The sequence below is a fragment of the Pseudorca crassidens genome, chromosome 11, assembly GCF_039906515.1.
Source record: "Pseudorca crassidens isolate mPseCra1 chromosome 11, mPseCra1.hap1, whole genome shotgun sequence".
Taxonomy (NCBI): Eukaryota; Metazoa; Chordata; class Mammalia; order Artiodactyla; family Delphinidae; genus Pseudorca; species Pseudorca crassidens.
Window position 1 is genome coordinate 55,044,048 of NC_090306.1, and position 12,304 is coordinate 55,056,351.

A 12,304-nucleotide genomic window follows, 5' to 3' on the forward strand; every position below is an offset into this window, starting at 1 on the left:
CTAGGAAGACCTCTGCTTAAAAAAAAAAAAAAAAATCCAGAAATACCCCAAATACAACAAATACTATAAGAACGCCTGTAATTTCACCATTTACTTAAAACCATTTTGTATTAGATGGTATCTCCCTATAGTTTTTTTTAAAAAATCTATTTCTCTTTCCATTATCTATCAATTATCTACATACCTATCTATCTATTCAAAATTGGAGCCATAGTTTTTTAACCATATTTTTTTCATTTAATATGCATAAGACTTTTTCCATGTCCCTGAATATTCATTGCAGTTATAATCTTTAATGGTTGTGTGATATTTTAGTGTATACATTTGTTCTCCAAATATTTTCTGAGCTCCTACTCTGAACAAGCAAAGACTTACTGTAATTTATTTAGTCATTGATCTATTGTTTGAACATTGTTTGAACTTTTAAAAATATAAGTCACATCATAGCTCTCTGCTCCAAACATTACAAGAGCTCCCCATTTTGCTAAGAGTAAAAGCTTACATCCTTATGATGGCCTTTGAGGCCCTTCAAGGTTGCCCCCAACTCTTACCTCTCTGGCTTCATCTCCTATTCTTCTCCCTGTCCAGGCCACACCAGCCCCACTGGACTCCCTACTGTTTTTCTAATTGTCAGACAAGCTGTGCCCCTGGGCCTTTGCACTAGCTGTTCCCTCTGCCTGGAATGCCCAAAGACCCACTACCCAGATTTCTCACCGCCTTAGAATCTTGTGCTCAGGCGTCATCTTCTTAATGAAGCAAACTGTTCCTTTTTGTCTTGCCTCCAGCCACTCCTGATTGCTCTTATCTTGCTCTGTCTTTTTTTTTTTTCACAGCGTCTATTATTTTCTCATGTACTATTATACTTTATTTACTAAGTTTACCATTTATTATCTACTCCTTCCACTGTAATGTAAATTCCATGAGGGTAGAGATTTTTGTCAATTTTGTTCACCAATGTATTGCAGGTGCCCCAAACACTACTTGGCACATAGTAGGTGCTCAATAAATATTTGTTGCATGAATGTATAAATGTTTTTGCATTTTTGGCTACTTGTGTACAATGCTATATAGAGTCTAAATCTTTGAATCAATCTCTTGTGATTTTCTGAGATTTCATGGAATTACTGAATCAAAGGAACAACTTTTAAGGCTTTCTGATATATGTCATCAAACAGCTTTTTAGAAAACTTGTGCTGATTTATGCTTCCAACAGAGTATAACTATGTCCATCTCATTGCATTAACACAGGCATTAAGTATTATTTTAAAAATAACTTCGTTAACCTGAGTGCTGAAGAACACTACTCATTTTTAAATTTTATGTTAAAAAATTTTACAACTATTTGACTACTAGTAAGTTTGAAGATTTAAAAATCAGCTTATTAGTTATTGATTTCTTGGGGGGATCACCTGATCACATTCCTTACTGATTTTTTGTAGTGAATATTAAGATTTATTTTCATGTTTATTAGGAATAATTTGTGCACACAAGAGAATATATTTAGAGAAAAAAAAAATACTCTTGAACCCACCGCCCAGTTTAAGAAATAGGACATCGTCTGTTCTTTTGAAATCCTAATGTCCCAGTGAATGCCTCCCAGCCCCATTCCTTAACATCTTCACAGAGAAACCATTGCTTTTGTGTGTGTCCCCAATGGCATATTGTTTAGTTTTGTCTGTTTTGAAAATGGAGTCATACTGCAGTTCAACATTGTGTTTCTAAAATGTTTGATTGCTGGAATCTGGCTGCAGCCTCCGCCGCGCCCGCCGCCCCCCGCCACCTCGGACAGTGGACCCGCACAAAGTGAGCGAGCCTCGAGCCTTCGTGAAAATGTGCAAGCAGGACCCGAGTGTTCTGCACACCGAGGAAATGGGCTTCCTGAGGGAGTGGGTGGAGAGCCTGGGGGAGTAAAATACCACCTGCTACTCATAAAACTAAATTGGAAGCAAATACCGAGGAAGAAAAAACAGATAGTAAGAAGGCGGAGGAAAACATAAAGACAGAGGAACCATCAAGTGAGGAAAGTGATCTAGAAATTGACAATGAAGGTGTGAATGAACCAGACACTGATGCCCCTCCAGAAATGGGAAATGAAAATGTAGAGATAACTGAGGAGATGATGGATTAGGCAAATGATAAAAAAGTGGCTGCCGTTGATGCCTTAAATGATGGTGAACTACAGAAAGCCATGACTTGTTCACAGATGCCATCAAGCTAAATCCTCGTTTGGCCATTCTGGATGCCAAGAGAGCAAGTGTCTTCCTCAAATTACAGAAGCCAAATGCTGCCATCCGAGACTGTGACAGAGCTATTGAAATAAATCCCGATTCAGCTCAGCCATACAAATGGCGAGGGAAAACGCACAGACTTTTGGACCGTTGGGAAGAAGCTGCCCATGATCTTGCCCTTGCCTGTAAGCTGGATTTTGTTGAAGACGCTAGTGCAATGCTGAAAGAAGTTCAACCAAGGGCCCAGAAAATTGCTGAACGTCGGAGAAATCATGAGCGAAAACGTGAAGGGAGAGAGATCAAAGAAAGAGTAGAAAGTGTCAAGAAGGCTCGGGAAGAACATGAGAGAGCCCAGAGGGAGGAAGAAGCCAGACGACAGTCAGGAGCTCAGTATGGCTCTTTTCCAGGTGGTTTCTTGGTGGAATCCTGGTAGTTTTCCTGGAGGAATGCCTGGAATGGGGGGGGGGGGCATGCCTGGAATGGCAGGAATGCCTGGGCTCAATGAAATTCTTAGTGATCCAGAGGTTCTTGCAGCCATGCAGGATCCAGAAGTTATGGTGGCCTTCCAGGATGTGGCTCAGAACCCAGCAAATATGTCAACATATCAGAGCAACCCAAAGGTTATGAATCTCATCAGTAAGTTGTTGGCCAAATTTGGAGGTCAAGCATAATGCCCTCTGACAAATAAAGCCCCTGCTGAAGGTAAAGCAACTTAGATCACCTAATGGATGTCACAGTAATACAAACCGTGTACCTCTGACCTTCTCATGAAGAAAGCTGGGGTGCCTTGAGGATAATCCCTGCCCCTCTGCCCCAAATGCAGCTGAAATATTTTACAGTGGTTTGCCATTAGGGTATTCATTCAGATAATGTTTTCCTACTAGAAATTAAAAACTTGAAACAATTAAAAAAAATAAAGTAAAATTAAATGTGAATTCAGCAACTACAGTTCATTTGCTTTTCCTGCTATATACTATTCTCTTGTGTACATATACCACTGTTTATTTATCTAAGCTCAGTGGGCAGTAGGATTGTTTCTAACTCTTTGGTATGATAAATGACACTGCTACAAACATTCTTACTCATGAGCGCTGAGGCGTTATACACAAACTGTCTGTAGGGTATGTACCTAGGAGTGGCATTTCTGGGTCATTGAGGATGTGTATGTTCAACTTTTCAAGATAATGTAGAACTCCTTTCCAATTTGGTTGTATTAATCTATATTCCTACTAGCAGTGGGTGGGCTTTCCCATTGCTTCACAATTTTTCTAACTCTTAGTACTATGCTGGAGTGGCTGAAAAGTGGCATCTAATTTTGGTTTAAATCTGCATTTACCTTTCAAATGATTATTGGCGATTTACCTTTCCTCTTCTTTTTATTTATATTTAAAGGGTGATAACCACTGTTACCACAGTCATTGACTGGGTACTACATTGCGTGCCAATCCCTGCACATTGCATCGTCCACTCACCAACCCTGTGAAGTAGTTACCATCATATTTTGGGGCCCCAGGGAGATTACTATCAGAGTACATATTACAAACTGTATTTCTTCCAAATGATGACCTTCACATCTTTATAACATGTGACTTGAGACCCAAGACTAACCTGTAATCTTGTTAGACTGCAATTTGACAGAAGGTATCTAAGTTCTAAAGTCTGTCCTAGGTCTTCCAGAGATTAAAAAAAAGAACACTAATAGTCGTATGAGAGAAAAATTTCTAGAGTTTATCTCCAAGGCCATTTTCTTGTGACCTTAGCAGAAAGGAAAAGGTCAATGGCATCTTTGTCATTATGTCTTGAATGATTTAAGAAATCACATACATGTGAAAGTACCAGCTGGAGAAAGATACATGCCTCCTCTCAGAGGAGTTGTCTCCTGAAGGAACCTATTATTATTTTTTCAATGAATTACTTTTTTTTCTGTTGGATTTCCAAAGGGGAGTTGGCTGGTTCCAAAATCGAGTCTGGAATTTTAGAAAAAGGGAATGTTGTTATTGTTTCTTTTGAACTAATCAATCCAATAAGCATCTATTTTGAATCTGCTTTCTATAAGACCCTAAGACACAGAGATGTTTGAAAGAACAAGAGGATATCGTTCCCATTTCCACTCTGTTTCCTATTAAGTTGGAAGGTTTCAAACTCTCAAAAATAGAATTCATTCATTTTTATTTATTTTCTGTCATTTATGTGTACCCCTGGTGTGTGATGGTTAATCCAAGATTAGGTTAGGGGGCCTGATTGATCCCTAGATACATGGAAAGCCATCATTTTAAGAAATGTTTTCAACAATATTAATAGTATATCAGAGGTAAACAACCAGCCCAGAGCTTCCTGTCAATCTCCCTGTGAGAAAACCCATAGGAAGTAATGTGGGACGGATCTAAGGGGGCATGGAAAGGTGTTATCATTGTGCTTTGGAAGGCTAGGGCTAGACCATTGCAGGCTAAGCAGGTCTTCACTCCCAGAGTCCCCTCTCTGATGGAGGAGGCCCCGGCCAGCCTGATGGAGAGCTAGGTATGTGGGAGTGGAGAGGGGTGACATGCTTTGCTGACACTTGCCTTTGGGTCAAACTAGGCTCAGGAAGCCCACTGGGCCGCAGACCACTGGGTCTCCAGGCAGCCTGCGAAGGGTGGGCAAGCAGGAGGTCAAGAAATGGGCAGAGGAAAGAATGACACTGTGGGCCATGAGGCCAGATCTGAACTTGATCTTTCCCGTTGCACCTCTGGTTGGGTTCATCTGTGCTTGTCTGCCAGCCCAAGATAACACATACAGCACATACACACACACATATTCCACACTCATATCCTTTTCTCAACCTTTCCATCACTCACTTTACCTATACTGTATGTGGCCTTGTGCTATATTCACTTTAAACAAATAATTTTATTGAAGTATAATTTGCATACCATGAAAGTTACCCACTTTAACTGTACAATTCAATGTTTTTTTTGTTTTGTTTTTGGTAAGTTTACTGAATTTGGCAACCATCACCAAAATCTAGTTTTGCAACAGTTCTGTTACCCCAATAAAATCCTTCACGTCCATTGGAAGTTGACCCCTGTTTCCTACCCTCCAGGCCCAGAGCAACCAGTCGTCTGCTTTCCATCTCTTATAGATTTGCCTTTTCTGGATATTTCATATAAATAGAATCATGCAAAGTTGGTCTTTTGTGTTTGGCTTCTTTCAATTAGCATGAAGTTCATCCATGTTGTAGCGTATATCAGTTTTTCATTTCTTTTGACTGCTGAGTGGTGTTCTATTGTTTGGACACACCACATTGTGTTTGTCACTTGCCAGTTGATGGACATTTGGGCTGTTTACACTTTGGGGCTATTATGAATAAGGCTGCTATGAACATTCATGTGTAAGTCCTTGAATAAGCATTTCTCTCGGGCATGTACATAAGAGTGGAATTGCTGCATCATATGATTAAGTCTATGTCTAACTTTTTAAGAAACTACCAAACTGTTTTCACATCAGCTGTACCATGTTATGTTCCCTGTGATTGACTTTTTCATATGAGTTCTGTCTCCCTTTACAGGCTATAGGCTTCTAGGGGACAGCACTCCTGCCTGTAGCTCTGTGTAACCATAACTCTCAGCATAGAGTAGGTCTGTGGTCATTAATGATGATTGCTGGAGTGGGCTGAATGGTGATTCCAAAGATATATCCACATTGTAATTCCTGGAACCTGTGAATATTACCTTATATGACAAAAGATGTGATTAAGTTAATGGTCTTGAAAGGAGGGGCTCCTCCTGGAATATCTGGGTGTATCCTAAATGCCATCACAAGTATTGTTGTAAGAGGACAGAGGCAGAGGGAGATTGCACACAGACACACAGAGGAGAAGGCCATGTGAACACAGAGCAGAGAGATAAGGGGCCACAAGCCAAGGAATGCTGACAGCTACCAGAAGCTGGAAGAGGTAGAGAACAGCTTCTCTCCTAGATCTTCCAGAAGGAGTGAGGCTCTGATGACATCCGGTTTCAGCTCACTGAAACTGGTTTTGGATTTCTGGCCTCCAGAACTGTGAGAATAAATTTCTGTTGCTTTGGTAGTTTATTACAGCAGCTGCAGGAAACTAATACAATTTGCTAAAAATGGTAGCTGAATGGAGCAGGAGTAAAAGCTGAAACACAGCATATCTGGAGATCGTAAACATAGTCTTGGATGTAGGAGGCAAAGAGTTTTCCATTTCCTTTGGGGTAAGCCTATTATTATGAATGAAATGCATTCATTTACTCATTTAGTCATTAATTTTCAACCATTGAATTTCTAGTAGCTTTATTTGACTGACTTTCCTTTAGAGTGGATATGTTTTTCTTTCCATCTGGAATGAAGTTACATATCTGCCATTGCTTGATATACTTTATTTTATGTTGTGTCCAAACCAGTGTTACTGCCTGTAACCATCGGGAGGGCAAGATTCTGGAACCAGACCACCTGTGTTCGAATACTGGCTCCGCCACTGTGTGGCTCTAGGCATGTCATCTGTATAATTGGAACAATAAGTGCACATAACTCATAAGGTTTGTGTGAGGATTAAACAGTAACAGTTTAACAACCAGCTCTCTCGATTTGTAATATTTGCCAATTTCTGTGGTATAAGTACTCCCTCCATGAACAATTTTAAGGTATCAAAGTAGCATCACTGAAGGTAGAAGTTGGAAGAGATGCACAGTAGCACACCATGATGTAATATTTCCTCTAATACAGATACAATAGATACCTAAACCCAAGAATGTAGGTAATAGTAAAACGCAGTAAAATAGTTAGGAAGACATTAGTTTTACGTATTTGTTAACCTTGTTTTTTTAATAATTTATTTAATTGTATTTATATAATTTAATTTTTAATAACGGGCTGGGTTTAACAACTGGCTCATAAACTTCTTAAAAATTTAACAATTGCCACTCCCTCGGGCACTGGTATAAATTGACTCTAGCTCACCTAAATTAATGTATGTAAAGAACTATAAAGGCTGAAGTTAGGTATTTTTCTTTATTATCCTGGAAAAGCCCTGGCACTAGCCTAGGATCCTGTCTTGTCCCCACGGATGATTAATCGCTGTTAGGAGAGACCTAAATTTAAGGACGTGAGCGCCCAAGAACAGCACTGAATTGGTAGCAAAATGAAGGAAATGGTAGCTTCTCGATCTCTTTATCAGAGTGCTTGATGCACTCAGACCACTTTGGGCTTGAGGGCCCTTTAAGAATAAAGAAAGGGCCCAGAGAGGGGAATGCATAGGGCAACATCTAGCTTAAGATGTAGCATAGTTGGGGTCTTGGGTAAGAAGCCTAGATAGAGAGTGGCAGAGTTGGCGCTCTTTATTCCCAGTCTGTCTCTCTGTTAGTCTTTAGATGGCGACCTTTTGTTCTCTTCCCACCACCTCCATCTCTGATTTAAAGTTGACTAGTTTTTAAGAAGCGATGTGCTGCAATGAACATTGTGGTGCATGTCTCTTTTGAATTATGGTTTTCTCTGGCTATATGCCCAGTAGTGGGATTGCTGGGTTGTATGGTAGTTCTATTTTTAGTTTTTTAAGGAACCTCCATACTGTTCTCCATAGTGGCTGTATCAATTTACATCCCCACCAACAGTGCACGAGGGTTCCCTTTTCTCCACACCTTCTCCAGCATTTATTGTTTCTAGATTTTTTGATGATGGCCATTCTGACCAGTGTGAGGTGATACCTCATTGTAGTTTTGACTACTCAGCCATAAAAAGAAATGAAATTGAGTTATTTGTAGTGAGGTGGTTGGACCTAAAGTCTGTTGTACAGAGTAAAGTAAGTCAGAAAGGAAAAACAAATACCATATGCTAACACATATATATGGAATCTAAAAAACAAAAAATGGTACTGGCGAACCTAGTGGCAGGGCAGGAATAAAGACGCAGACGTAGAGAATGGACTTGCGGACACGGTGGGGGAAGGGGGAAGCTGGGGCGAAGTGAGAGTAGCATAAACATATATATATTACCGAATGTAAAATAACTAGCTAGTGGGATGCAGCAGCATAGCACAGGGAGGTCAGCTCGGTGCTTTGTGATGACCTAGAGGGGTGGGATAGGGAGGGTGGGAGGGAGGCTCAAGAGGGAGGGGATATGGGGATATATGTATGCTAACACAGGATTGTGAAGCAATTATACTCCAGTAAAGATCTATTAAAAAAAAAAAGCAATGTGTAGATCAAGAATTGATGAATCACCGTAAACACAGTCCAAAGGCAGCTGACTTAAAGTGCTTTAGCTAGGTAACTCACGTGGACTCCCTAAATGTTGGATGTTACTTAAATACTTAGAAAAGTAATTCATGATAAGTATCCATTTATCCTTTTGCTGATGAAACTAGTTCCATGAATTGTAAACTTAAATCTATATATACATATGTACATAAGTACATGTATATGTACATAAGTACATGTATATGTACATATATACAGTGGAATATTACTCAGCCATAAAAAGGAACGAAATTGGGTCATTTGTAGAGACATGGATGGACCTAGAGACTGTCATACAGAGTGAAGTCAGAAAGAGAAAAACAAAAATTGTATATCAACGCATATATGTGGAATCTGAAAAAATTGGTATAGACGATCTTATTTACAAAACAGAAATAGCGACACAGACATACAGAACAAACATATGGATACCAAGGGGGGAAGGGGAGGGGTGGGATGTATTGGGAGATTGGGATTGACATATATACACTATTGATACTATGTATAAAATAGATAACTAATGAGAACCTACTGTATAGCACAGAGAACTCTACTCAGTGCTCTGTGGTGACCTAAAGAGAAGGAAATCCAAAAAAGAGGGGATATATGTATACGTATAGCTGATTCACTTTGCTGTATAGTAGAAACTAACACAGTATTGTAAAGCAACTATACTCCAATAAAAAAAATAAAGTTTAAAAGTACTTATAGCAATGAAAGTGTTTTCTAATACTCCTTTAAATGAGTAAAACCAGAATATAACAGATCAATTTATTCTGGAATACATAGGGAGAAAATAAGCAAATTACCTAAAACCAACTAATTCACAATTTAAATCGAAAGTTCTTTGTATTGCGAGCTACAAATTTCAGTTTTCCTTGGATTACCTTCAAACAGGTAGGATAACATAAAAACTTCTGAAGCAAAAAAGGGTGTGGTAAAGACCTGCCTCCAGAAACTTCATGGCTTTGCTCCCCAAAGTGTGCTGTGTGGAATTTTATTCCTGGGAAATGCTTTAGGGGAAAAAGGTCTCTGATCAAATAAGCTTGGGGAATGCTGCATTTAATCCCCTCTCAGAGATGTACAAGGCTCAGCAGTTCAAGCTCTGAGCAGGGCTATTGTAGAGACAACTCCCTAATTTAGTGTCACTCCCCATCTCTTAGACTTATTTGACCCCAGAATCCTGTTTTCATGTAACTCCTACAAACATCTCGAGCAACCAGTGTCCTCCAGGACACAATTTTGTAATCCCCACAACTAGGATGATTATTATTGCTTCTAAATTGTTTTATGATCTTCAGCAAACCTTAGCCTCAGTTTCGCCTTTGAACTAATAACCCCCTCACAGAGATGCTGTGAACCAAAACTTCCACGGAAAGGTCCCCTGAAAACTTTGGCATACTACTTCTGTCTTGGGCTAATGTTCATTTACCAGAAAGACACCCTGTTAGTTCTTCTATTACCCCATTCTGCCAGAACTCTCAGTAATACCCCTCCGTGGAATGTCCGTCTCCGGTTGGCGCGCACATAAAAGTGTGGACACTCGGCAAAGCCAAGGAAGCTACGACTTGCTTATATTTCAACCTGATGGTCTGTTTTAAGGGTCATTTTTTTCTTCTAAAGGCGAAAACGCTGCAGTAATTTCCTTTAGTACATTTTTAGCCACCTATATCGAGACAAGTTGTCATGGAATAACCTGTGTTCACATCCTCATTTCAAGGGTGGCTTAAATGTGGAGCCAGGATGGCTGCAGCCTTAAGGCTCACCTCGGCTGGTTACTCTGAAGCTGCCTTCTCAGTCTGGTTTTGGTTTAGAAACAAGGTAGTACGTAATCCAAATACGCCAGGGCAGAAGATACAAATGACTAAAAAGCAAAGCAGCTTTAAAACTCCAGTAGGGGGCTTCCCTGGTGGCGCAGTGGTTGAGAGTCCGCCTGCCGATGCAGGGGACACGGGTTCGTGCCCTGGTCCGGGAAGATCCCACATGGCGCGGAGCGGCTGGGCCCGTGAACCATGGCCGCTGAGCCTGCGCGTCCGGAGCCTGTGCTCCGCAGCGGGAGAGGCCACAACAGTGAGAGGCCCGTGTAACGCAAAAACAAAACAAAACAAACTCCAGTAGGATACTGGGGGTTTGGCTCTTGTGACACTAGCCAAGGATTCATTATTCAACGAGGTGCCCAGTGGACTAGGTGCCCGTGGCTGGCTTGCTTCTGCAGAGGCAGCGTTTGCTTCTTTCCAAAGTGTGTTATGCTTTAGGCTCAAATGCAAACTCTGAATAAATATTGATCTTTACAGAGTAGGAAAAAAAATGACAGATGTGCTTTTTAGTTTTTGGGTGTTTCCTTGAAGTGAGGCAAGACTAATTTGGACTTTGGGGACATTTATCTTTGGAGTTTCTGGAGAGTGTCATAAAGGCTCTTCATTGAATCAAGCTTCCATGGGTGGAGATGAGCTTAATTTCTATCACAAGGCTTAAGATCCCAACTCCAGCCAGGTTTCTGCCTTTCTGTCTCCTAATAAAGACCACTAGTTATAAATTGGAAAAACCCAAGATTATCTTTTTGGTTAAAATGGATTATTCACAGAATTCTGAAATATATCTTTCCCTCGTGAGCTGTAAACTTAAAGCTACAAACTCTTTCTCAAGCAGGAACTGAAGTTCAAAGAACTTGACTGGACTGAAGCACAAAGCAATAAATATTTGTCCCTTAATTTGCCCTCTAATGTCTTTCCTGTTTTTGTGTTTGTGATATTAATACAGGAGAAATTCAGTAAATGGTCACTGACTTTGATTTGATAGCTACTGAGTCCTTCGTTATCGAGGCTTGGGTTCTGGAGTCAAGAGAAGGACAGGAAATGGAAGAGCTCATTTGGCCAGTGTCTAAGGAGGGGCTGGTGTTCTGCATTTTGTCTAAACCTCCTTGTCCATGGACCTAAGGCCTTGCTCCTGGATGTGTGAATTGTGCAGTTGCATGGGGCCCCGCACAAAGAAGGATCCCAGGCTTGGTTCAGTGCCCTGTTGTCACCATCTTGATAGTCTTAATACTTTTTGAACAAGAGACTCCACATTTTCACTTTGCTCTGAGCCCCTCAAATTTCCTAGCTGGTCCTTACCCAGGATTACAGTTGATTAAGGCTCTCTGCTCTCCTCTTGCTCTTTTCTCCCACCCATGGCCCCAGATCCAGCCTCAAGACCATGCTCAAGGCTGGACTGTCCAGTGCCCTGTCCACTGGAGCAGGAAGCTAAGGATTCACCCTGCAGTGAACCAACTTTCAATGATTCTCCTGTGGATTTTTTAGATTATTTGTCATCTCAGAGTAGCTCTTCTTCGTTTGAATTTTCAAAACATACCAGGTAATTTCAACAGTTGTGCAAGCCAATCATGATTAGGAAGGGAAATATGTTACCAAGGAACAATCCCATAATGCCAATGCTTAATGCAAATTATTTTTCATTTGTAATTTTCTTTTTTTTTTTTTTGCGGTACGCAGGCCTCTCACTGTTGTGGCCTCTCCCGCTGCGGAGCACAGGCTCCGGACCCGCAGGCTCAGCGGCCATGGCTCACGGGCCCAGCCGCTCTGCGGCATGTGGGATCCTCCCGGACCGGGGCACGAACCCGTGTCCCCTGCATCGGCAGGCGGACTCTCAACCACTGTGCCACCAGGGAAGCCCTCATTTGTAATTTTTATACTCTCACTGATAATAAACCAGTAAGCAGGTGCAAAATCGATTTATATTTGGAGTTTACATTAGAATTTAAAAAAATCTTACTGAACACCTGAATACTTTGTTTTATGATGTCAGTTTCCTATACATGGTTTCTGTTTCTTTATGTTGAGCCATATG

The 12,304-nt window shown here is 40.8% G+C and overlaps 1 pseudogene; it reads left to right on the forward strand.

Annotated features, from left to right (window-relative positions):
• Positions 1-1,892: 1,892 nt before the first annotated feature.
• On the forward strand, positions 1,893-2,921 carry LOC137202864 (hsc70-interacting protein pseudogene; annotated as a pseudogene).
• The last annotated feature ends 9,383 nt before the right edge of the window (positions 2,922-12,304 follow it).